Here is a 25240-nt window from a genome sequence, read left to right as displayed (position 1 = left end):
CTCAATACTAACCTTAAGTGATTATCAGTAGGAACCAATGCACTATATTTGCAGGATTTCAAGGCAGAAAAGGAATACAGAGATGTTTTACCTTTCTAACCCACCCCAAACCTGACTCTCAGTTCTTTGGCCAGTTAAAAAAAAAAAAAAAAAAGTCCCCCAGGCAGTGTCCAAATGGACATTCACAACAGAGATGCCTTTTGGGACTGATGTCCCAACCAGGGCATTGTAAATGGAGTATTTTAGGAGCTAGATTATTCCTACACATAAATTCTGGCCCATGAAGCAGTCCACTCGCAGTGTGCTTTTCCGTCGTTAATCACATCTTTGTTATGTGATATTCACGTGAGTACTTCTCAGTAGAAGCAGCTTCATGCTCAAATGCTCAAAGAACACTAGAATAAAGCTCCGATTGTCCTATTCACGGATTCCAAGTCCTGGTTTGTCACCACCTCAGGTCTCTCATTTTCCAAAGAGTGTAATACAATCTGCAAAACAGCTATTTTGATTAATCCACACAGAAAATGCACGAAATGCGTAGGATTCAAGCAGTAGGGGTTTGCACCTCTCAAGAGGCAGAGAATCTCTGGTCTGATTTAAAAACGATTCTGTGCTGCCCGGTGCAGAAATCATTTTAGAAGGGAATTTCATGCCGCTTGTACTCATTGAATTCGTGAACGTAAATAAGTAAACATCGACAAAGTAAAATAATGAAAGTTAGGAACAGTCGTGTGGGGTCTTTCAACGACAAACACGCGCAGATCACTGAGTGCCTGACAACACTAGTGATTTTTCTTGAAGTACCTGCAACGTCCCTTTCACAAGGACGGCAGTGACCTCCCTTTGGGATTCATCGGACTTTAGAGGGAGTGCTTGCAATTCTCTCAAATCATGGTTTGCATTTATTCACGCGGGTGAGGCAGCTGGAAAGAGCGCAGCCAGGGGGAAAAGGCTCCGCGTCTCGGTCCGGGGTGGGCCGGGGTGGGGGGCGCACCCTGAAATACCTGTTGGGACGTAGACTCGGGCCCGGGGTCGGGGCTGGTGAGCGCGCGGGCGCGGAAGGAGGAGGCCGCGGGGCCGCCTCCTCGGGCAGCCCCGGCTCCTCCCAGCGGCGCCTGCGGAACCTGCCTGCGAGTCGCCGAACTCCGGAACGGAACGTGACCCGACCCCTCCCCGCGCGGCCGAAGCCAAGGCGCCGAGCCGCGCTGCGGACCCGGGCGGCCGCGGGATGGGCGGGCGGGCGCGCGGCCCCGCCCGGCGCCCACCGCCCTGCCCTCGCCTGTCTCCTCCTTTCCCCGGGGCTCCGCTGAGTTCATTCACTGGGATTGGTTTCAAGTGACGCCATCTCTTTATTTTTAAACCAATGACCTCATCCGCGCTTGAAGTTTCCTGACCAGCGACTCTTTCTCTTTCCCCCCAACCCCCACCCCACCCCCCCGCCTTTCCCCCTCTTGTCTGTGTATCACTGTTTGGGGGGCTTTAATCAGTTTTTAAACGATTATTATCACTTCTCCCTCCCCCCCCCCTCTGCTTTCCCCACGCGGCCCCCCACCTTCACCTCCCCAAGTTCTTCACCCCTTTCAACATTGTTTTTTCAAGGCTGACGGTGGGGGGGGAGGTGGAAGAGAAAGAGTGAAGAAAAGTTGCAAACGTCTCCTCTCTTTCTAAGCTTCCCGCCCCCACCCACCTCTCAGAGAAGGAGAAGATAATATAGTGAAAAGAAGAGGAGGAGGAGAGCGCGACGGGACGGACGCGAGCGGGAGCGCAGCCGCCCTCCCGGCTCCGCGGCGGCGCCTCGCAAGCCGGGCTGGCGAGGGGGGCCCGAGGGGAGACGCCGTGACAACTTTCATTTCCCCCGGAGGGAGTCGGGAGGTCGGCGGCCCCAAAAGTAAGTGGCCTCCGGCCGGCCGCGCGGACCGTGCGGACGAGAGGGTGCGGGGCTCGGGACGCCCGCCCGCGCCGGCAGCATGGACGCTCCGCCGCGCGCTTGGACTCCCGCTGCCCGGCACTGCGCTCTCGCCCCGCCGGCTCTGCCTTCCCGGGCGTCCGGGCCACCTTTCCGGGAGGCGGGGTGGGGGCGACCGCGGCTCGGGGCCGCACGGGCGTTTTTTTTTTTTTTTTTTGGGGGGGGGGGGGGGGGCCTGGTGGGGGGCCGGGCCGGGCGGGAGGGGGGCGGGCGGCCGGACGCGGGGTCTCGGTCGGTGCGCCCCCGGCCGTGCCGCGGAGAGCGGGCTGGGCCGGCGGATCCCGCTGCAAGGAGCCGCCGCGGTGGGACGCGGTACCTTCGCGGGCGAAGCTGCTCACTTCCAGGCGCGACTGTTACACAACACGCCTGCCAAGTGGGGCCCCGGCCTGACTGTTCCCATTATCCCAAATTCGCCTTTGGTGTAAGCAGCGAGGCCACCTGGGTGGTGACGGTGCTGCGTTCTTAAACCCTAGCGACCAACCAAAAACTCAGTTTTCCTGCTGGGGCCCGAGTCACGGTGTTGGGGGGCCCAGCGCTCCTGTGACTTCTTTATTTACACTAGCGGTAAAACGTGAGAAATAAAAAAGCCCAAGGGGGCAGCTGAGGATCTGTTTATCATGTGTGGTTTCGTGTAATAAAACACCAGGGAGGAAAATATTTATGCAGAATTGAAGCTTTCAAATAATGGGTTAATTTCCCCAAACAAACAAAACTCCGGTGATGAACTCGAGAAAATACGAGTAGATCTGAAAATGAATGGATACTGCAAAATCCTAAAGGAGTTAGTTAAACGCCCGCTGCAAAGATTCTAGGGTCCTGGTGTTTCAAATTGTTTGGAGAAAGCACACCTCTAACCAGCCCGTGGTGAATTAAGTAGAGGAGAAAAACCTGTTGCATAATCTCATTTGCCCGTGGGGTTTGCTGTGCTGTCCCCTTGAAGCAAGGGGAAGTGAGTTAAGATGCAGGGTTTTTAAAACTCTCTGAAGTTTTTATTTACCCACTGCTCTGGCTGCCACTTCTGCTTTAAAAGATTATAAGTAAATACTCCGCTCTTACAAGTCAACCAAACCTATCAAACCTGTTTAGAAAATGATCAGGTATGTTTCTTTTCTTTCTTCCGGGGTGTGTGTGTGTGTGTGTATGTTTGTGTTTGAGAAATGTACCATCCATGAAAGACCAAACTTGGGAACTTAGGCTGCCTCTTTATGCCACTCATTTTGTGGGGCTCATTGAGAATGCACATAGATGACAACTCTTTCCTCAAAGGTTGTATACTATTTCAAACTCCGTGAAGAAGAGAGATTTTAAATTAAAGTGAATTTTTGAAGAAAAAAAGAATTCTTACCAGTTTAGTTACGTTTAGTTATTTGCTTTTCCTTGAGAATCGTGTATATTGGTGGACACACAGCTTGGGAAGCCATAATTAATTCATACTTGTGGAGCTCTCTTATTTAGTAAAGGCAGAAAGCTGGAGAAGTGAATTGAAAAACTAGGAATTCGTGGCTTTGTGTAGGTATTTTCATCAGAATGTGACTGTGCACCGTGAAAATTTTTTGGTTTTTATTGTTTAAAAGTTGTAGAATTTACTGAGTCTGAGGACTGCGTAGAAGGTTGCTGTTAAAAAAAGGGTGGGGGGAGCAGTTAACATTGAACGTCTCATATAAAAACTTGGGCCACATTCACCAGACCGAAAGTTAGTTTTTGGGTAAAATAATGCGTAGTTATCAAAGTTCCACATGGGGGAAAATTAAAAATGGTTTATTAATTCTGCTGGTCATATGGTGAATAGTGTATGAAGGAAAGTGAGTTCAATTGCTGTAGCCCTACATTCATATGTAAAATTATTGAATCATTATAAAGTAAGAATTGTTGTGTAAAATTGAGGATTAGGGGTCTCTCTGGCCAAAAACGTAATGGCAGTAACTGAAAAGAGGGCAAAAGAGAATATCCTGTTAGCCCAATTCTTTTCCTTTTTCTTACACATTTTAAAACTTACTTGTAGAAGTGAGGCTGAGATCAGGTCTGAGATGGGCACGGAGTTTAGTCTGGGACCAGGAGAGGGGCCAGGGTTAATGCTATTTTCTATAATGCTTGTATCGGGAATTTGATTCTGTAGAGGTTTTGGTCTATGAGATTATATACTGATGAAACTGACTTACAAAGCAGTCCATATATGTTTTCATATTTTCAAGTAATCACAATATCCTAGTAAATGCATTTTGCTAGAATTACCAGTGCAGTTTTCCCCAGAAACCTAACTTTTCCTGGATTATCTTAAAAAGTGAGATTTCCTACCCTGTGTTATTTGGACTAAAATTTTCACTGAACATTTAATTGTTTTTAAAATGCTTTGCATTCTCAAGCAAATGCTATTTTAAGTTGAAGTAAATTAATATAGAGTAAGTTGATTTGGATCAGAATTCCAAGAAAAGGGAGGAAAGAAATCAGGGCAAACAGAAACCAGATTTTATGACAGACTTCAACAGATTGAAGAAAAAAAAAAAAACTAGTTAAAAGACTCCGTAGGAAAAACCACAGTTGATGCTTGATTGGCTTTTTAAAAATTGCATCAAAATCAAAACCAAGACAGATATCCACCATCATGACAGAAAATATTACTAATGTTGTCTTAAGCAAAAACATAATTAAGAAAGTGTTGCCCAAAGCCACGTGATATATTTCAAAGCCAGATGTCAATTTTTTAAAAATTTTCTTGTGTTGTGGATAATCTCGTATTTTTGGATATTCCATTACCTCAGATGATCAAGGGTTGGCCATGTGAAGGGATGAGGTTCATAAAGATTGGCTGTATTTAAAGAAGCAAGCCCAGGCTTTAAGAATAGGCCATTCTCATACACTGAGAGAGTCTGAAACTTAATCAAATGAATACAGAAGTGGCTCAAAAGGAAGGCTTTAAGGCAGATTACTTTGGACAGGTATAAAGAAATAAAAGCTTGCCAGGGGTATGATCAATAAAGAAGGAAATGGGATACCTCTTGGCCTGAAAGAAAAAAGGGATAAAGGGGAAAAAAGTACTCTTCAGTACTTCAGCAACAAGAAGGGGGTAATGAAACTTCTCTTCCTTGACTGGGATTAGATACCACATTGTAGGTATTATCAAAAAGTCACGAGATTTTTCATGACAAAAAGTTTAATCTTGGGAGAAGGGATGGTTAAAGTAAATTATGAGCATAAGTTATATGAGAATGTAGAACTGGAAATTGCCAAATATAAAGTAGAGACCCACTCCAGTTTCAACTGAGTTATTAGAAAGAGAGGGATAGGTTATAGAAAGTTGGAACTATTGACTAAATTGATTTCTAGATTAACTATAGATACAAATCGGTCAAGTGAAACATTTATTAATGATATGCTATTTATATATACCGAAGTGGATACCAAAAGCTGGAGACATGGACTCATGACTTTAATAAGGAGAGGAGGATTTTAAGAATTTTAAGCAAAGTATGTACATTTGTAAAAATAAAAATTATTGGACAGCTGGTAATGGCCAAATTCATGGTATAAATAAGGGAGATAAAGATTGGAGCATTGGGGGAGGTAATGGTGAGTTAATCTTCATAGAGATAACAGAATTTGACCTTGACCATAAAGGATGGTTAATGTGTATGGAGGAAAGGAAGTGGGGGAAGGTCATTTATCATCTCTTCATTCAGCAAATTTATTTGGAGCCTTTACTGTATCTAGGCACTGTTCTAGGAACGGGGCATACAGTGGAAAATAAAGTTTTTGTCCTTATGGGCCTTACATTCTAGTGAGAGAAGACGGAGGGATAGTAAACAAGTAACCTACATGGAAAATCTGATGACAAATGAGATGTCTAATGAAGATAATGGGTAGGGTCAAGGAAATTATAGAGAGCTAGTTAGGGTCCCACTTACTTTATTTTGTGTATAATAGTCTAATGAATGTAAATGATACAAATATTTATTTATTTATTAGAGCAGAGAGGGAGAGGGAGAAGCAGACTCCCCACTAAGCAGAGATCCGGATCTGGGGCTGATTCCCTTGGGGTCATGATCTGAGCCCAAGGCAGACACTTAACTAACTGAGCCACCCAGACACCCCTATACTGTTTTTCTACAAATAGTAGAAATTTGAAGCAAAATATCGGTTCCGAAATGGGGAAGTCTGGACTCACTGTAGCTATCTGACCACTAGGTTTTGTTACTGTTGAGAAGATGTTCTTCATCGTGTCAACCAAATTTTCTTAGTGACTATTAAATGTTTTTAGACACATTTATGAAGTACTTCTCAAACATTCTGGTAAGAAATACGTTTTAAATGAAAAGATCTATACGTGAAATTGAGGTAAAGGATTCTAAAAAGGATTTATATTACTTGTATATTACATATGCTTCTATGATTCATTCTGACATACTTGGGATAATCATATGGAAAAGAAAACAGTTTTCAGAGGAGGTGGGAAATTCTTTAGCATTATCTTGATCTCCTTCTAAACTAAATATTCAGAGAAGAATTTGTAGATATAGACGCTAGGGGTCTGGTGTGTGTGAGAAGGACAATAGAACTCAGATTTGTTTTAGTGACTGCATGAGGGGTGGGTCAGACTACAGGTGACAGAGAAAAGATGCACTATAAATTGTAATGGTAAATGACAAGGTCATTAATATTAAATAATTTCCATTCTTCCCCTTAAAATCAATGGGGAAAGACATGTGTAGAGAGCTATATGCTGCTTATTGTTTGCATTGTATAAATATACCACTCATATCGTGGGTGGTGCCTAGTAGAGTCGTCTTTTGATAAATGTTTGCTGAACAAATTGAATAAATTCTCAAAACTGTCACTTTTGACCATGTGTTCCATTACATCTCTAGCTTAGAGCATTGTTTTTTGAGCTTTGAGTTGAAACCTGCAAGGGGTTGCCTTATAGTCTTGGCCACCTGACTTGTTTGAGCAGTGTTGCTCACCGAGAACCTGGACCCTGACCCCAGCTTCAGCTTGTCCTGGTGCTGTGGCAGACCTGACCTCATCTTTTCCAAAGTGGTGGGTGATCGTCTCCTATCAGCTCTTTCTTCCTGAGTAACTGAGCTGTGTCTTCTGGTCACCTCTCAGAACACTGAAGTGTTGCTAGTCTGGCCTATTTTATAGTGGGTTTCTTTGGTTATTTTTGTTTGTTGTTTGGTTGGGAGAGAAGCACATTCCTCAGGAACATAGTTGTTGACTTTGTTTTGTAGATTGGACATGGTATATAAAGCATGATATTATTTCCTTTTCCTTCCTAGCTTTAGCTTAAAATCTTGTGTTCACTTGAAAATGAACTGGTAAATGATTTTTTTGATGATACGAACCAACTAAAAACTATCAAGACTTTTTTTCTGGAGACACTCAGGAAACATGAAGTATGTATTGGATGATATATAAGAATTATAACCATTAAGTTTTTATTTATGTTAATGGTATTGTGATTATGTTACAAAATTCTCATCTGCTAAAGAAACATATGGAAGTATTTATAGGCAAAATGAAATGTACTCTAATATATGTATTTCAGGATAGGCACAAACATACACACAAATGGGAAGCAAATAAAACAATATCAGCAAATTTTTTAAAAAAGATTTTATTTATTTATCTGACAGAGAAATAGCACATGTAGACAGAGCGGCAGGCAGAGGGAGAGGGAAAAACAGGCTCTCTGCTGAGCAGGGAGCCTGATGTGGGGCTCCGTCCCAGGACCCCTGTGATCATGACTTGAGCTGAAGGCAGCTGCTTAACCAACTGAACCACCCAGGTGCCCCATTATTGGCAAATTTTTGATAATTGTTGGAGCTAGGTGATGGGTACATTGGGGTATGTTATTATTGTCTGTATTTTTATCTATATTTGGAAATACTCATATTTGAAATATACATTGTCAATTATAACTGTAGAGGAAGACATTTAATACAATAAACTTTTGTGGTTGGACATTTGAGCTAATTGACTAATCAAAAATCTCCCCTTCACATTTTCTATAAGTTCTGCTTTCAGTAATGGATTTTTAAAAATAAGGAGAAATTTGGTCATTAGATGTATTTAAAACTCAACTTTGAGACGTGTAATAATAATATACTTGTAGTGTATAAATTGCTTTGACATATTTTTTCTTTTATCCTCAGAACAAGATATGAGTTATCCATTTTACAGATGAGGAAACTGAGAACTTAGACTAAGTAATTTATCCAGATCCCAAAGCAAGTAAGAAGTGGTGCTAGACCTGGAGCCAAGATCTTCTGATTCATTTTCAGGTGCTTATTTTATTATATATACATTCTTATAAGTGCTCTTTTTTTGTGTTATTATAAATCACTGGTTTTGAAACATTTTGGTGTCAGGATACCTTGTACTCCTAAAAAATTATCAAGGACCCCAAAGATCTTTTGTTTATGTGGACTGTATCAACATTCAACATATTAGAAATGAACACTGAGAAGTATTTAAAATGTTTATTCATTTAAAAATAGCAAACTTGGGATGCGTGGGTGGCTCAGTCGGTTAAACCGCGGCCTTTGGCTGGGGTCACGATCCCAGGGTCCTGGGATTGTGTCCCACATCAGGCTCCTTGCTCGGCAGGGACCCTGCTTCTCTTTGCGACTCTGCCTGTTTTTGTGTGCTCTCTCTCTCTTTCTCTGACAAATAAATAAAATCTTAAAAAAAAAACAAAACAAAACTCATTAAAGGTTAATATAGTTAACACAGTTTCATGAAAAAGATAGCCCAAAGCAAAAAATAGAGTGATAAGTATGACATTTGCATTTTGCCACTTTCTTTACTGTGTTGCTTAATAGAAAACAGTTGGATTTTCATAACTGCTTTTGTATTCCAATCTGTTGTGATAGTTTGATTTGAATTATATGGGGATAGCTCTCTGTACACAGATACACAGTAGAAAAAGGGTAGACTATTTTAATGGCGTTCATAATTGAGTATCCTTTGTCACATCAAAACTCATCCTTAAAAGTTAGTTGCAGTGTTGAATCTGAAACCATACCAGTGATTTTTTTTTAATATTCTGTAACATTAAAATCCTATTGGTCCATCTTGAACTTTGAATGGATCTTTGACCTGTGTGTAATTTTGTAACATCGTATGTTGGTTATTTGAAAAATAATGGTTTACTGAGTTATACAGATCTTTCAAATGTTGACACATTTGATTACACAATATTTAACAAATCACATTCATTAATGTGACTGTTCTCCTCAAAATGCTTTTGAGAATTGGGAAGTGGTCAAGATTTTGCTGTTGAGTTCAAGTTTTCCAAAATTCTAATCTTTTCTTGAAAGCTCAGATTTTATCATCGGCAACAGATATTGTCAGTTTTTTCCTTGAAATGTCAGGCTCACTTTATTCATTTTAGAAAAAATGCCTGCCAAATACCTCAGTCTGAATAAGTGTTGTCTGCCAGTCATTCTTTTAAGCAAAAATGGTATTTTATGAAAAAAGTATACAGTTTGGCTTTTAACTCCAATAATTGTATACGTTATTTTCCTTAAGACTGCTATTAAATATGCAGCACGAGTGTTTTTTGTGTACCTCCCATTTCCTCACACAGAATATGAAAAAGACCAAGTTCTCAAGAGAGAGGTGAAATAAAATTAATAACTCTTAATGTTTTATCGAGGACATTGTGAAGTGAAACTGGCTTTTTTTTTTTTAATGACTGATGCAGTGAAGAATATGCTTATTACAAGTATAGTTTCATACTTCTGCCTTGATTCACGCTAAAGCATCAGCACTTTTGCTCATCTTTGCTTTTGTACCATCAGAGCAGATATCAACATAGTTCTTTCAGGATAAATCATGACACTCAAAAAAGTTACTTAACACTTTGAGTAATTCAATAGCATTCTTATTTGTTGCAACCATTCACATAAAAGAAGACCTACTTTGATTAGTTGGCATGGATACTGGAATAGTGAAAACAAAACAGTAAGTCTACCCGTGTCTATGGATTTTTCTACTTATAAAGCCAAAATACAGTCCTTAAGGCAAGATACTAACTTCTAACTCATGTAAGTACTCATAACAATTTGATGAGCTACTGCATCACTTCTAAGTGGCACTGCTGTGATTTCTTTTACAGACTTTCCATCCAGCAGACATTCAGCAGTGTTAACCATACCAAGCTTCATCAGTTTCTCAGCTGTTGTGTGCACTGTTCCAACCAGTGCAGTGTGGTTATTTACCCTGGATAATGCCTCAGTGGCTTATTTCTAATATGTAAAGTCTTTTGCTTTTAAAGAGCTCATCTTCTCAGTGTTTAAAACATTTGATTTCTTTTCCTTTAAATACTAAGTGAATTCATTGGATGATAATGAAGTTGTGGAGATTATAGCAGATATTAGCAAAGATTGCTTTTGCTAGGAACTTGGAAGTACTGAGAACACAACTTATTTCTGAAAATGTATATATTTATGCCTTAAACTGACTGCCTTAGAAAATTCTAAAAAACACTAGTTCTTTTTCTAAAATAAACTAGTTTTGCTAATTGTCAGCATGATACATTATCACACACCATGTATCCTCTAGATTTGCTCTTGTACATTCGTGAGAGAATGAGAGCAATAAAGGCAGATAACATCTTCATAGTACTAAACATAGTTTTGCCAGTGTGGATCCCCTGAAGGGCTCTCAGGGACTTCCTACCCGCCGTCCCTGGGTCATACTTCTGTAATGCTGATATAGACTAGCACCATGTCCTAACATATGTTTAGAGAAATCTGACATAGACATCTATATAAATTAAGTAATGTTCCCATCTTAACTGACTAATTTATCGGGAAGAAGGAAATATCCTAGTGTGTGCAATGAACCATGTGACCCAGAGACCATAATGGGTGGAAGGTCATATAATATCAGAAAGTGGTTGGATAAAGGATATACAGAAGGCAGGAGCTGGTAAAAAGCACTCTGCAACTGAACAAAAAAATGAGCATTTGTTCTCCCTGTTTTTCTTTTTTTAAACTAGAAAAGCAAAAAGCCCACATGTATGCACATACATACATATCTGTTCATACTCATTTAGATCTGTGCTTAAAATTAGAAGTACTTGCTCATTTTCCTCTTGAATGGCGATAGAAGAGATATTTTTATAATTGAGAGGAGAATGGGTGCTCACGGCACTTGTTTGTTCCTTCCAACCAGGGAGCCCATTGGCCTTTTTTCCCCCCTAAGGAAACTGAGGAAGGACAGAAGACAAATAAGGTTAGAAAGAAGAAATTATGAAACGAGAGTGAGTGGTGATCATGGGAACAGCGGCAGGCAGGACTGGGCTGTGGACAGAGTGGAGAGATAAGCCCTGGAGGGCAGAGAGGACTGGGGGGTGAAGTGAGTTCTCCTGTGTGCTGGGTGCAGGGAGAATGGGGCCCGGGGAAGTTCAGAGCTGGGTGCAGCAGGAGTCATGGAGATGACCGTATATTTGAAAGATTTCCATCAGAATGTGGTTAAAGTAACTATTTAAATCACTGCACTGGGTAGTCTGACTCTTAGTGTCTTACCAACATTTAAATTTTATTTTTATAACCTATTGTAGTCCATTGTAGTAGGAGAAGATAGCAATGCCATGAGTTTGGTGTAGTGCCGATAAGTCCCTCAGGTTTGGCTGGGAGCATCAGTATATGAAAATATTGAGTGGGCCAGCTTTGGGACTGCAGATTCAAGAGTGAAATTGTAATACTTTAGTTTTTACTAACATGAGACAAAAGAATTTAGTTCCAATAGATATCGTTTATCAGTTTGTATATGCGGTACTGGTCACAAAAAGGATTTGAGATGGGAGGGAGGATCAAAGTCAGTGATGAAGAACAAATATGATTTAAAAAAAATTTTTTTTAAAGATTTTATTTATTTATTTGATAGACAGAGATCACAAGTAGGCAGAGAGGCAGGCAGAGACCCACTGACCAGAAAGCCCGATGTGGGGCTTGATGTGGGGCTCGATCCCAGGACCCTGGGATCATGACCTGAGCCAAAGGCAGAAGCTTTAACCCCTGAGCCACCCAGGCGCCCCACAAATATGATTCTAAATCGTGTTTTTTTCCTTTATGATTTTCCTGTTGATGACATTTTAATAGATATATAGTTGAGGTACTGTACAATAATTAAATTGGTCTCTATTACCTATTCAGGAGAAATACAATCGTGTCACCTCTTAATTACATGTACTGTAAGAATATTTAACAAAAAAGTGGATAAGATTAAAGAGAAGATAGGAAAATGTTTCCTAGTCACATTGTTAGCTGAGTAGTATCTTTAATAAAGATCTTGATAGTCTAGGGTTAAAGCTAAAATGAGGTTTTGATTTTTGGGCAGTTACTTATATTCTGCCCCAAATTTCCACTTTGTGTAGTCTATATTCAGAACACTCTCGTGCAGTGTCCCAAGAAAATGCAAGTTATCCTACCAGGAGGCTTAATTGTAAATGCTATGGTTAGAAACCTGGTAGAACATCCCCTTTTGCTCGTTGGGCGTTTGTTCTTGTTTGTTAATATTATTGCACCACATATTTGTCTTGGATAAAATTAAAGGACAACTAAAGAAAAGTGGTTCCCTTCATGCATTGTGGCAACTAAATTCTACTTGAATGAGATAGAACCTTTGAGGTTTCAAGTGCCTTTAAATGGGATTCTACTTGTGTTTCAGCGAGAGCAGTGGTCTGCTTCCTCATATAAAACTCTGTCAAGATTATATGAATTTGGACATACAGTGAGTTGAAAATCCTATTCCCAACTCTAGCAAATTGCAGAGCAATTACACCGCTTATAAAAGAGGCTGTTAAAATGTTAACCTAAAAAGTTTTCATCTTCTATCCAACAAAAATCTTACAGAACGATCCCACTGCATTTTATTTGTGGTTTATCAGTATTGGGAGACCCTGGAGATTAACATTGTTAACTGTGGCATTTAAGGGACCAAAGGCACCTACGCTTGGGGTGTATTTTTAAGAACAAAATGCATGTATGTATACACATTTAATAGTTGCTTTAAACAGCTTAAGGGTAGCTTAGGGCATCTGATTTCATTACCATATAATATCCAAATATCAGAAACTTTTTCCCTTCCCGAATCCCTCTTAAGTATGTAATTAAAGCAATTGTTTTCATTTTTCCTTATGTGAGTGACTAAGAGCCTTGTTAATGTAAATATTCAGGAAGTTTGATTTTATAACCAACAATAAAAATCATGTACAGCGGAAAACCCCTTCTTCTCTTGTCTACAGTCCAACTGAAAGACAAACTCAAGTGTTTTTTTCCCTGGCAGATGAATGACCTGCGTTGAAGGATCTTAGATGCTGTCATTGGCTGTCTCATTATAGAATGTAATGAATGGTGTTAGTTTAAAGACATACAGTATTTTTTGGGATGGTGGGGGAATTTCCAAGTACAAATGTTAGCCAGTGTGGTATTCACTTGCCAGGAAAAAGTAGTTTTATACAAGTTTTTAGTAAAAATTGTGAAATCATTGGAGATTTTTTACTATGGAAGTGACCCTTCATTCATTCATTCATTCAAAATAAGCACTTTGGCTTCTGAGTCTGGTAGGCTTTTTTTTTGGAAAGAAGATCCATTCTTTTTGCCAGTAGTCATCAATATGTCATTGTTATCAGTGTGAACGAGTATTTACTGAGTGATTTGTAAGAGTGAGGTATTAGAAGGAATGCAAGGCAATATAGCATGTACTTAGTCAACAAGGAGTTTGCATTTGGCACCATCTCTTTATTTTCCACTCTTTGTAATTTAAACAAATCACCATAAAAGACTCCTTATTCTTCTCCCTGGGCATTCTTCAACTGGGGGTCCAACATACCAGTCTCCACTTTCCTAGGCTGGGGGATAAAGTCACAGAAGTGGAGGCCAGTCCGCTTGAGGTCCTCTCCTGGCCATTTCTCCTTCCCTTCTGTGATCGCAGACACAGTGGATCTGGGGAGAGAAAGACTGTGTCCTGGGACACTTCTTGGCTTCCTTAGAATGTGAAAGGTAGAGAGGGACACAGCAAGAAAAAGTGAGAGATCTATTCTTTTTTTTTTTCTTTTTTCCTATTGTGGTCAAAACAACATAAAATGCCAATTTAACTAGTAGTGTTAAGTATGTTCTCTTTGTTGTAAAACCTATCTTTAGAATTTTTTTCATCTTGCAGATCTGAAACTCTTTGCTCATTAACCAGCGAATCCCCATTTCTCCCTGGCCCCAGCCCCTGGTAACCATTCTATAGTCTGTTTCTATGATTTTGATTATTTTAGATACTTCATGTAAGAGGAATCCTATAGTGTTTGTCTTTTTGTGACTTATTTTGCTTAGCATAATGTCTTCAGGTTTCATCCCTGTTGTGGCCTATGACAAGATTTCCTTCCTTTTGAAAGCTGCTTAATATTGTATTATCATTTTAAGTATAGCCACGCTTTATTTATTCATCTGTTGATGGACATTTGAGTTGCTTTTAGTCATTATAAATAATGCTGCTATGAACATGTGGGCGTACAATTCTCTCTTAGAGACCCTGCTTTCAGTTCCATTAGATATATATCCACAAGTTGATTGTTGTATCATTTAGTAGTTCTGTTTTTTTTTTTTTGAAGAGCTGCTGTGCTGTTTTGCGTAATGGTTGCATCATTTTATAATCCCACCAAGAGTGCATAAGGTTCTGAGCATCTTTTATGTACTTGTTGGCCATTTGTATATGCTCTCTGGAGAAATGTTTAAGTCCTTCCCCCGTTTTTAATTGTGTTATTTGATTTTTTTTTTAAATAAAATGCCATTTTGTTTTTAAAATATGGATTGGCAACTTAGAACTTCTCAGATCAGGTGTGGTCACACAGGGATATAAAAATGGAAAGAGTGGAGCATAGGAACTGCGGAGTAGCCTCTCCCATCTCTAGCTGTTACCAGTACAGCTTGCTTAGTTGAGGGCTTTGTATTCCAAAGAGAATCTGCGGCCTCAGACTCATTCTCCAGCTCTTCTTCCTCATTACCTATGAAACCATGGGGATAGACAAGATGATAACTGAGGTGTTAAAATTCTTAGTTTTGAGAGTATTGCCTTTTACCACCTGACCTCAAGCAGCTAACATTTCTTTCCATCCTCAGTAATACCCCTAGAGTGAGAAGTCTTTGTTGATGATTAGTAAGAAGCACTCCACAAAAGCTTTGTCAGATCTTTAGTTTATTAACTTTTACAAACTTTACTCCTTTTGCTCTTTATACTGGTGGTGTGACCCTCAAACCCTGAGCCTAAAGATTAGTTCTTTAACTACTATTCTACACAGTCCTTCAGTGGGTATGTTGTACTTTGCCCTGGAGATATATGGCAATTGTTGTTTTTTAAAAACCTACTCACATGAGGAAATAGAAGCCAAAGTTCATTGGACAGCGTATTTGTTGTTTTAAATTCACAGAGCAAACAGAACACCCAGTCCAAGTTCAGTGAATTTTTATTTCTGTAAAACCAGCTTTTTTTGGGTTAAATGCCAGCTTTAGAGAATTACCCAACTGATTTGTTTATTCTTTGTGACTTCATAATGGTAGTATGGTAGTAGTTAAAAGAAGTAATAGGATTATGGTGGTTGAGGTTGAAGGATACTGTGGGCTGTGCTATAATATGCTTAGAATTACTTGTAGATTTCAGTGCTTGATATTTTCAATTTTTTGCATCTTGTGGATACTAGTTGGCAGGTGACCAGTCTTCTGTGAGCTCATCTTAGTTATATGGAGTTACATGTTATCACCATATGGTGCTGGGACTTTAGAATGCTCTAAGGCTAATAGCACTCTACGAGGTAGTAAGAGCAAGAAGGAAAATCCAGTAAGCCAAATACAAATGGGTGAGGAGTGTGCATGGTGACCCAGAAAGAAGGAGGAGTTTGTAATGCTTGCAATAGAACTCAAGACCTCCAGTCCGGCATTACCTTTATGCTTGGCTATCCATGGCATCTGCGTTGCTTTCTGGTATGTTGTCAGGTTTTTTTTTTTTTTTTTTTTAAGATTTTATTTATTTTTTTGACAGAGATCACAAGAAGGCAGAGAGCAGACAGAGGGGGCGGGGGAGAGCAGGCTCCCCACAGACCAGGGAGACTGATGCGGGCTTGATCCTAGGACCCTGGGATCATGACCTGAGCCGAAGGCAGAGGCTTTAACCCACTGAGCCACCCAGGTGCCCCTGTTTTCAGGTCTTGATGGAACATTACCCATCTCTTCTTTTGCCAAGATACTGAATAGAGCTGAGTTTGTGAACAGGGGAGGTAATGCAGAAGACTAAGGTAACTTAGAGAGCGACAGTGTGGACAGTATGGAAAGCTACCCAAATGTGCAGAGCCACCCTAGGTCATTCTTAACCTAGACTGACAGAACTCAAGAATTGAAAGTATATTCGATAACATTGTGACAGTTTCATTGCAAAAGAATATTTAGGCCCTGTGGGGCTTCTCATTACCCAGCTCTCTGATTATGGTTGATCATTAGGTTGTAAAAAAACACAACCCCCAGAGAACAGGTAAAATGAAAAGATAAAACTAACTTAAGGTTGGTAATTAGTAGGCCAGAATTTGTTAATGTCATCGTTACCAAAAGGATATAAGATTTCCGCTCCAAATGATAACATTTCATAAATTTATAATATATATACAGCTATGAGATGTTTTCATTATTTATCCATTTATTTATGTTGCATGGGAAAAATAACATTTTTATACTATAATTTATCATTTGTAATAGAAGTTCTCTTCCCTTTTAGATGCTTCAGAATCCACATTTTTTTTTTAAGATTTTATTTATTCATTTGACAGAGAGTTCACAAGTTGGCAGAGAGGTGGGCAGAGAGAGAGGGAGAAGCAGGATTCCTGCCCAGCAGAGAGCCCGAGAGCCCAATGTGAGGCTCGATTCCAGGACCTTGAGATCATGACCTGAGCTGAAAGCAGAGGCTTAACCCACTGAGCCACCAAGGTGCCCCCAGAATCCACATTTTAAACATTAGAGTGGTACATACTGCTCTAAGACTGATTTGGTCACCATTTCTCTTATCTGTTTTGTATTTCTTCGAGAAAGATTTGCAAGGAAATGTGACTGAAGTGATCCAACAATTTTAGCTAGGTAGTAGCTTTTAGAATAGCATTAGACTTCATTGTCCATGTACCTTTTTATCAGAGTAACTTAAAATTCGATCGTGATTTGTATGATAATAAGCAAGCTTCCTCTAATTAAATAGGAAATATATACATAAGTATTTTGATAGTATTAAAAATCAATATAATTCACCACATTACCTGTAAAAATAGAAAAATCATATGACTATCTCAGTGTATTCAGGTGAAATGTTTGTGAAAACCTAATATCTGTTCATGATACAAAGCTCTTTACAAACAAAAATGGGTATTTCCTAAATATGATACCAAGTTCTGATGAGGATGGAGAGCAAACAGAATTTTCATGTGTTGCTGGTGGGAGTGCAAAATGGTACCATTGCTTTGGAAAATAGTTTGGCAGTGTCTTATAAAGAGAAGTGTACACTTCTCATATGACTCACCAGCCTTACTCTTAGGTATTTACTTAAAAACGCAAACTTATGTCTTTGCATAGACTTGTATTCAAATGCTTATGCAGCTTTATGTGTAATCACCAATAACTAGAAAGAACCCAAATTTCCTACAACTGGTGAATGAATATATGAAGTATGGTACATCCCTACAAACTATCGATGTATGCCAAACCACAGGAAAAAAGAAACCATTCTCAAAAAGTTATACACTCTGTGATTCAAGTAGAGTCCTATTCTAGAAGGGCAAAACTGTAGGTATGGAGAACAAGTGATTGCCAGGCTTTGAGGGTTGGGGAAGGAATTGATTACAAAGGAGTGGCATGAGGGAATTTTTGGGGAGTGATGGAACTGTTCTGTATCATGGTTGTAGGAATGGTTACCTTTGGTCAAGACTCCTAGAACTGTACACCAGAAAATATAAATTTTAATTCATGTAAGTTAAAAATAATACTTTGTTAAAGGTAAGTTCAGTAATACTCCTGGATACCACATCTATATACAAAATATGTATTTCTGTATAATGGTAATTACTAGAAGATGAAGTTCTAAAAAGATGACATTTATAGTATCATCAAAAAATTCAAATACTTGGAACTAAATAAATCCAGTGAAAGATGTCTAAAATCATTACATAAACTAGTTCTAAAATTTATATGGAAACACAAACAGCAAGAATAGTCAAGGTAATAATATCAAAGAGAAACAAAATTATAGGATTTACGCTATTGGATGTGCAGTGTGGAATTGTGGAATTAACAGGTCAGTGGATAGAGACCAGAACAGACCCATAAAAGTATATGTGTGTGTATGCAGTAAATATATGTAAGTATGTATATTTATGTGTGCATACACACACATACACACACACACACTTAATTTATAATTAAGGTGGCATTAAACAGCAGTGTGGAAAGAAAAATCTTTTGAGTAAATGATCCTGGGTCAATTGCATAGCCTGTCCATATCAGAAAAATACAGTTTTGACACCTACTTCATATCATACATAAAAATAGATTTCAGATCAATTGTAGATATAAATGTGAAAGTTCTCAGAGACGGTCAATGTATTAGTCATCAAAGAATGCTGAATAAAACCACGGCGAATTACCGCTAGACGCTGACCTGGATAACTAAAATTTAAAAGCAAACAACAACAACAAAAACTTGAAAATATCAAGTATGAACAAAGATTTAGAGCAACTAGTATTCTCGAACACTGGTGGTAGAATTGTTAATTGGTATAACTACTTTGGAAATTTGGTAGTATTATAGTAAAGCTGTTCCTATTCATCATACCTCCGATCCAGTAAATCCACTCTTAGGTGCATACCCAGCAGAAATGTGTCCTTCTGCTCACCAGAAGTCACCTACAAGAATGTTAATAGTACCATTTGTAACAGCTCCAAACTGGAAACAGCCTAGGTGTCGGTAGAATGGATAGGTATACTGTATAGCAGTGACCAGGAAAAACTATTGCTATTTATGATATGGACTCAAATACAGTGTTGAGAAGAAGAGTTTAGACAGGCAAAAAGAGGCAAAACGAATCTGTGGTGTAAGAAGGAGGGATAGCAGTGATCTTTATAGGGAAGGAGATTATTTGATGGGACAGTAGATGAGGCCAACTTCTGTATTCTTCTATTCCTTGATCAGGGAGCTAGTTAACATGAATACGCTAACTTTGTTAAGAGTTCTTTTGGGGCACCTGGGTGGCTCATTGGGTTAAAGCTTCTGCCTTTGGCTCAGGGCATGATCCCAGGGTCCTGGGATCGAGCCCCACATTAGGCTCTCTGCTAGTCAGGGAGCCTGCTTCCCTTCCTCTCTCTCTGCCTCTCTCTGCTACTTGTGATCTCTCTCTCTCTTTCAAATAAATAAATAAAATCTTAAAAAAAAACAAAACCCAAAAAGAGTTCTTTGGTTGTACATTCATATTTGTTTGCTTTTTAGTATACATGTTGTATTTGATTTTTAAAAAGTTTATTAAGAGATTTTTTCTTTTTTATTATTATAGTTTACTAAAGCCCACAGTTGACACTAGGATTCACTTCTTGTGCTGTACATCCTGTGGGTTTTCACAAATGTATAAGTGACATTTACTTACCGTTACAGTATCCTACAGAACAGTTTCATTGCCCTAGAAATCATCTGTGTGCCACTGATTCATCCTGCTCTCCCTCCCCACAAGCGCCTGCAGCCTTTTTACTGCCCTCACAGTTTAGCCTTCTCCGGAATGCCATAGACCTGGGATCATACAGTGCATAGACCTCACATTGCCTTCTTTTGCCTAGGGATACGCATCTAAGTTTTCCCCGTGGCTTTCCGTAGCATGATAACTTCTTTTTACCACTAGTATTCCATTTTATGTATGTACCAGAGTTGGTTTATCCATTCACCTACTACTGAAGACTTCTTGGTTGCTTTCAAGCTGAATAAAGCTGCTATAAACATCCATGGGCAGGTTTTTGTGTGGACATATTCTCTATTTTTGGAAAATACCAAGGAATGTGATTGCTGGATCGAAGAGTATGTTCAATTTTAGAAGAAACTGCGAAACTGTCTTCCAAAGTGGCTGTACCATTTTGCATTCCTAGCAGCAGTGAATGGGAGTTCTGTTGCTCCACATCCTTGCCAGCATTTGGTGCTGTCAGTGTTCCATATTTTGGCCGTTCTAAGAGGTGTGTAGAGGTATCTCATTTTTGTTTTAATTTGCATTTTCCTGATATGGCATTGAGCGTCTTTTCATATGCTTATTTGAATAAGCGTTTTTATACCTTCTTTGCTTAAGTATACATAAGCATGTGTATACCTTGCTTGATGAGGTATCTTTTCAGCTATTAAGAGAGATTTTGAGGTAACTAGGAGAGAATGGCATCAAGATTGCATTATTTTTTCACTAGGAAACTTTATATGATCAGTGTTGGAGGAGAGAAAATTATTCCTATCTACAGATAAATAAATAACTTCTTAATACATACAGAGAACAGTTTTAAATTCTTTCCTAACGAAATCAACACATGCCTGAGCTGCTAAGGCTTTAATTGCTTTTGTTATTAGGGGAGAACCCCGTTCTTCCAACGTCCCTGTTGTTTTGTTGGTTTTTGTTAAACAAAATACGTTTTTGAAATAAGTCACAAGGATGAAAAGTACAGCATAGGGAATAGAATCAATAATATCTTAATAATGTATGGTGAAAGATGGTGACTACACTTCTTATGGTAAGTACTGAGTAATACACAGAATTGTCAAATCCTATTGTGCACTTGAACATAATATAACCTTGTATGTTAACTATACTTCAATTAAAAAAAAATTAATGTATTTGTGGAAACCATTCTATATCCATCCATACAGACATCTTTCTTTTTAGAAAACAGTCATAAGGAATATTACTACATTGACATAATAATATATTTAGCCCATTTATTCACTGGCATTGAGATTATTTCTGTTTCAGACTTTTTACAGTTAGAAACATGTTTTTCAGTGAACAGTATTGCACATAGAATATACTTGGGCAAATATTACATGGGACAAATTATTGGAAGTAGAATTCTTGTATCTTAAAGCATGTATTTTTAAACTTTTTTGGAAATAATCTTAAACATGCAGAGAAGAAAAAAATCAATGTTTACTATTAACAGTTTGTTCCCTTTGCTTTATCACCTTCTCTCTTTTGATGTATATACATGATATATTTTTTTCCACTTGAGAATAAGTTGACACATCATGGCCGTTTATCCCCAACCACTTCAGTGGGTCTCCAAAGAACCAGCAGAGCTGTCAACTCCAGTAAACCTAATGTTGATGTAATACCCTGTTCTTTCTATCATTTGTATTCTAGTCTTTTCAGTTGATTCAGCAAGATTCTTCACAGCATTTTTTCCTTCCTAGTACAGGATCCAGTTGAAGATCAGATATTCCTGTATTTACTTGTCATGTATCTTTTAAATTTTCTTTTATTTGGTATAATTCCTTGGCCTTTCTTTGTCTTTTTTTTAAATAACAACTTTATTGGGATATCCATTCACATACCATACATTTACCCTTAAAAAAAAATTGAGATCTAATTCACAACTATAAAATTCATTTTTTAAAGTAAAAGATCAGTGTTTTTTAATATACTCATGGAACGATGCAAGCATCACAACTATCTAACTCCAGAACCTCTTCATTCCCCCAAACGCTGGACACATTAGCTGTCATTCCCCTGTAACCCCCACCAGCCCAGGCAGCCTCTGGCAACCACTGATCTTTCTGTCTCTCTAAATTTGCCTATTCTGGGCGTTTAATCGTTTAATGTATACGGATTCATGTAATATGTAGCCTTTTATGTCTGGCTTCTTTCTTAGGGTAGTGTTTTCAAAACTTGTCTATGTCATAGCAGGTATTAATATTCATTCCTTTTTATGGCTGAATAGTGCTCCGTCGTGTGGATATATACCATGTTTTGCATAGCCGTTTGTCGTATAAATGCTGTTGGGAACATTCTTGTACAGGTTTTTGTGCCTGTTTTCAATACTGTCTTATCTAAATTCTGATCTAGGCTTTGTATGTTATAGCAGTCAGCAGAACTTTCTTGGTCATTGTTTCCTGTCAGGGTTTGTAATGGGTCATGAGTAATCAAACACAGTTGTTGGGAAGACGTGTTAGTTTTGTCGTTCTGAAGTGGTCTATTGACTAAAAATTTTGAGGATCATGACGTTGAGGCAGCTAACTTCTGTCTACAACTATTCCAGGTTATCTAGCTGTTGAACACTTAGAGCTTTGCCTCCCTTATTGGACCTTCCAGTAAGAGGGACTAATTTTACTAAGACTTCCACTTTTACTTTTCCTGCTTGTGCTTTGTAGGAGATGCTGATGGGCAGAAATGTCAGTGTAATCTTGTCAGAAAACTGTCAGAGTTGTAAAGCAGTCCTTTCCTTTCACGCTTCTCTTCGTGTTTGTATTTGTGTTGGGGCAGGGGGCTGCGTGTACCTGGGACCTGAAGGAAGAGGATCTGTCTGCCCTCTCCCCTACCCTTTCCCTCTGCTAAGTCAGTGCTGCAAACTGCCCGCCTCCTGGAAGCAGCCAGCCTCGGGGTCCAGATGAAAAGAAGTTGCCTCCAGAGTTTGTAAGAGTGTGCTGGCTAGTCATGTCCTCACTCCCTCCAAATTTCTCTTGGCCGGAAGTGATTTGTGAATACAGAGAGATTATAGAGCACCCTGGGGAGTTGGGGTAGGAGAGCACCCAGAGTAAATAGAGGTTGGTGAGATTTATCATCTCCTTATTGACTTTCAGACATCACCACTAGAAAACCTTTCTCTTCTCCCACTCTTGGTGGGAGAACTTGATAGGTATACAGAACTTGATAGGTATCTGGTGTGCCAACTATTTTTCTATGGTATTGTGTCATTCAAAGATGCCTGGACAAAAAGGCTTGCATAAACCAGATGTTCAGAACTGTTATATAAGTGAATGAGCCACAAGTTAGACCCAGTGCTCGAGGGAGTGAGTCGAATGAGCACTTTGAAGTATGGTGTTTCTTCTGTTGTGTGTTAATAAGGGATATTTGAATAAAAACTTTTGAATCTGGTTGAATGCTACCATTTCTTTTTCCTTTCCTTTTTTTTTTTTTTTTTTTTTTTAAAGTAACTGCTGGCACACCCCTGAGGAGGGTGGGGATGTCCTTTATTTGATGTAATAGGGATGTTTGGCTGGCGGCCCAAATCTTGGTTTCCATCATCAGCTTATCAAATGAAGTTTTACAGGATTGGATCAGAGGGAGGGATTACAAAAGATTGTATGCCCTGTGATTTGCCCTTAGTGATGGGAAATTCCTGGGTGGAGATATTGATTTAACTCGTATTCATTCACAGGTGAACACTGAACTCTGTCTTGTCTCCTTTCAACCTTGAAAAATCTTTTATTTATTTATTTTTTTTTTTTTAAAGATTTTATTTATTTATTTGACAGAGAGATCACAAGTAGGCAGAGAGGCAGGCAGAGAGAGAGAGAGAGAGAGGAGGAAGCAGGCTCCCTGCTGAGCAGAGAGCCCGATGCGGGACTCGATCCCAGGACCGTGAGATCATGACCTGAGCCGAAGGCAGCGGCTTAACCCACTGAGCCACCCAGGCGCCCTTGAAAAATCTTTTCTTGATACATCTGAAAAACAGTGAAGAAAGATTGGAAACTAGATTGCTTCGACCATAAACTGTTTTATTAAGCCAGAACAGGGTTCTTTGCCCCAACATATCCTTGTGGACTTCTGTTGGGTGTCATAAGTGAGTTGTGGTCTGTCATTATTTTTGAAATTATAGAAGCTATGACATTGAGAACTTGATCTGTGACCTGATATGTTCAGAATCCCAGACTTTGAGCAGTTATTAGAACATACACACTTCAAGATGTGAGATGGATTTCAGTATAATGTGTGTCACCCAATTTCTTTTCTCCTTAAACTCTGCCTTCCAAATGACCTGTCTTTTGAGACCCTTCCTTGGGAGGCAGTAAAGAATCTACCTCTATCTACTTGTGTAAAAAATACTGATGCTTGGGTCCCACTTCCCAGAGATTCTGACTTATTGGTCTGAGATACCTGAGGCTATTTAAGAGTTCCCCAGGTGATTTTAATGTGCAGCCAAGGTTCAGAACTACTGTTAGCCAGAATGCTCCTCCACTAATCCTGTATTGAGTTATTTTCTTTTTAGCAAGTGTTACAATTTATAAAATACAATTCTTCTGCATAATCACTGTGTTTTTATGGTCATCCAGTGAAGCAAACAAGCTTCTGCTTTCAGAGTTCCTTATTCTTCATGAATGTTCTATGGGGCTTGTTGTCTCATCATTTTGTTTGCTACTTCTTACATGGCTATTTCTTCTTTTTTTCAAAATATTTCATTTTTAAATAATCTCTAAACCCAGCGGGTGGTTCAGACCCACAACCTTGAGATCAAGAGTCACAGGTGCCCGTCATCTGGTATTTCTCTGCAAATAGTGGTGAGGCCATCTCTCCTCACAGCCACACATCCCAGGTGTTTAAAAGGGTGTGTTTTTTTCCTCATATTTTGAAATCTGTTGCTTTCTTTGCCTTTCAGGAGCCTATTAAAATTTGCAAAATGTTCCAAAACCCTATAGGGTTGTGGAAAACACTACTCTGTAGGAGCTCTGGTTTCTGTTCCAACATAACGAATTGTGTGACTTTGGGCAAGTACTTAACATTTTATAAAAGGGATATTATTGACCCATCAGAAGGCATGCACTGGGAGTGAATGGAATGCCCGCTGCAGCATTGAGACTTAAATTCTCTCAGGATGATATCCTGTTCCTCCCATTATTGGCAATTCCCATTGCCATTTTCAGTTCAAACACAGCTTTCGTACCTTTTGTCCTCCAGTTGAGAGAGAGACGGAGAATCAGTAGGTCTTGACAACTGATTGAGTGTGAACATTAGGAGAACCATCTGTATTGTTAGGGCCGTGTTTTTCAAACTTGCCTGATCTGAAGAATCTTCTGGGACATTTATTAAATGTCACAGTCTCCACTTGAGACCTTGAGTATCTGTCTCCAGGGACGGAGCCTGGGTGATCATTCTATCATATTTTAAATCAAATTCCTTAAATGATCCTTGGAGTTCGATGAAACTGAGAAGTTGCTCTATAGGAAATTAAATGTAGTAGGTGGTCAATAAATGAACACATCTATTCCACTAAACTATTTTTCTTCCTTGAGTTTTAAATTTTA

At 39.2% G+C, this 25240-nt stretch overlaps 1 protein-coding gene across 8 annotated transcripts in view; it reads left to right on the top strand.

Annotated features, from left to right (window-relative positions):
• The first annotated feature begins 1237 nt into the window (after positions 1-1237).
• DUSP16 (dual specificity phosphatase 16) overlaps positions 1238-25240 on the top strand; it is a 77311-nt gene continuing 53308 nt past the window's right edge. For 4 of the 8 annotated variants that reach the window (XM_059402631.1, XM_059402630.1, XM_059402629.1 and 1 more), the window contains exons 1-2: positions 1238-1888; positions 8113-8241. The gene's annotated coding sequence lies outside the window, so the exon portion shown is untranslated. Of the gene's footprint in view, positions 1889-7236; positions 7354-8112; positions 8242-25240 lie in introns of all 8 variants that reach the window. The other 4 variants (XM_059402633.1, XM_059402632.1, XM_059402628.1 and 1 more) reach the window with 2 other exon arrangements.

The sequence above is a fragment of the Mustela nigripes genome, chromosome 6 (genome assembly GCF_022355385.1).
Source record: "Mustela nigripes isolate SB6536 chromosome 6, MUSNIG.SB6536, whole genome shotgun sequence".
NCBI lineage: Eukaryota > Metazoa > Chordata > Mammalia > Carnivora > Mustelidae > Mustela > Mustela nigripes.
This window is presented reverse-complemented; position numbering and strand designations above follow the sequence as displayed.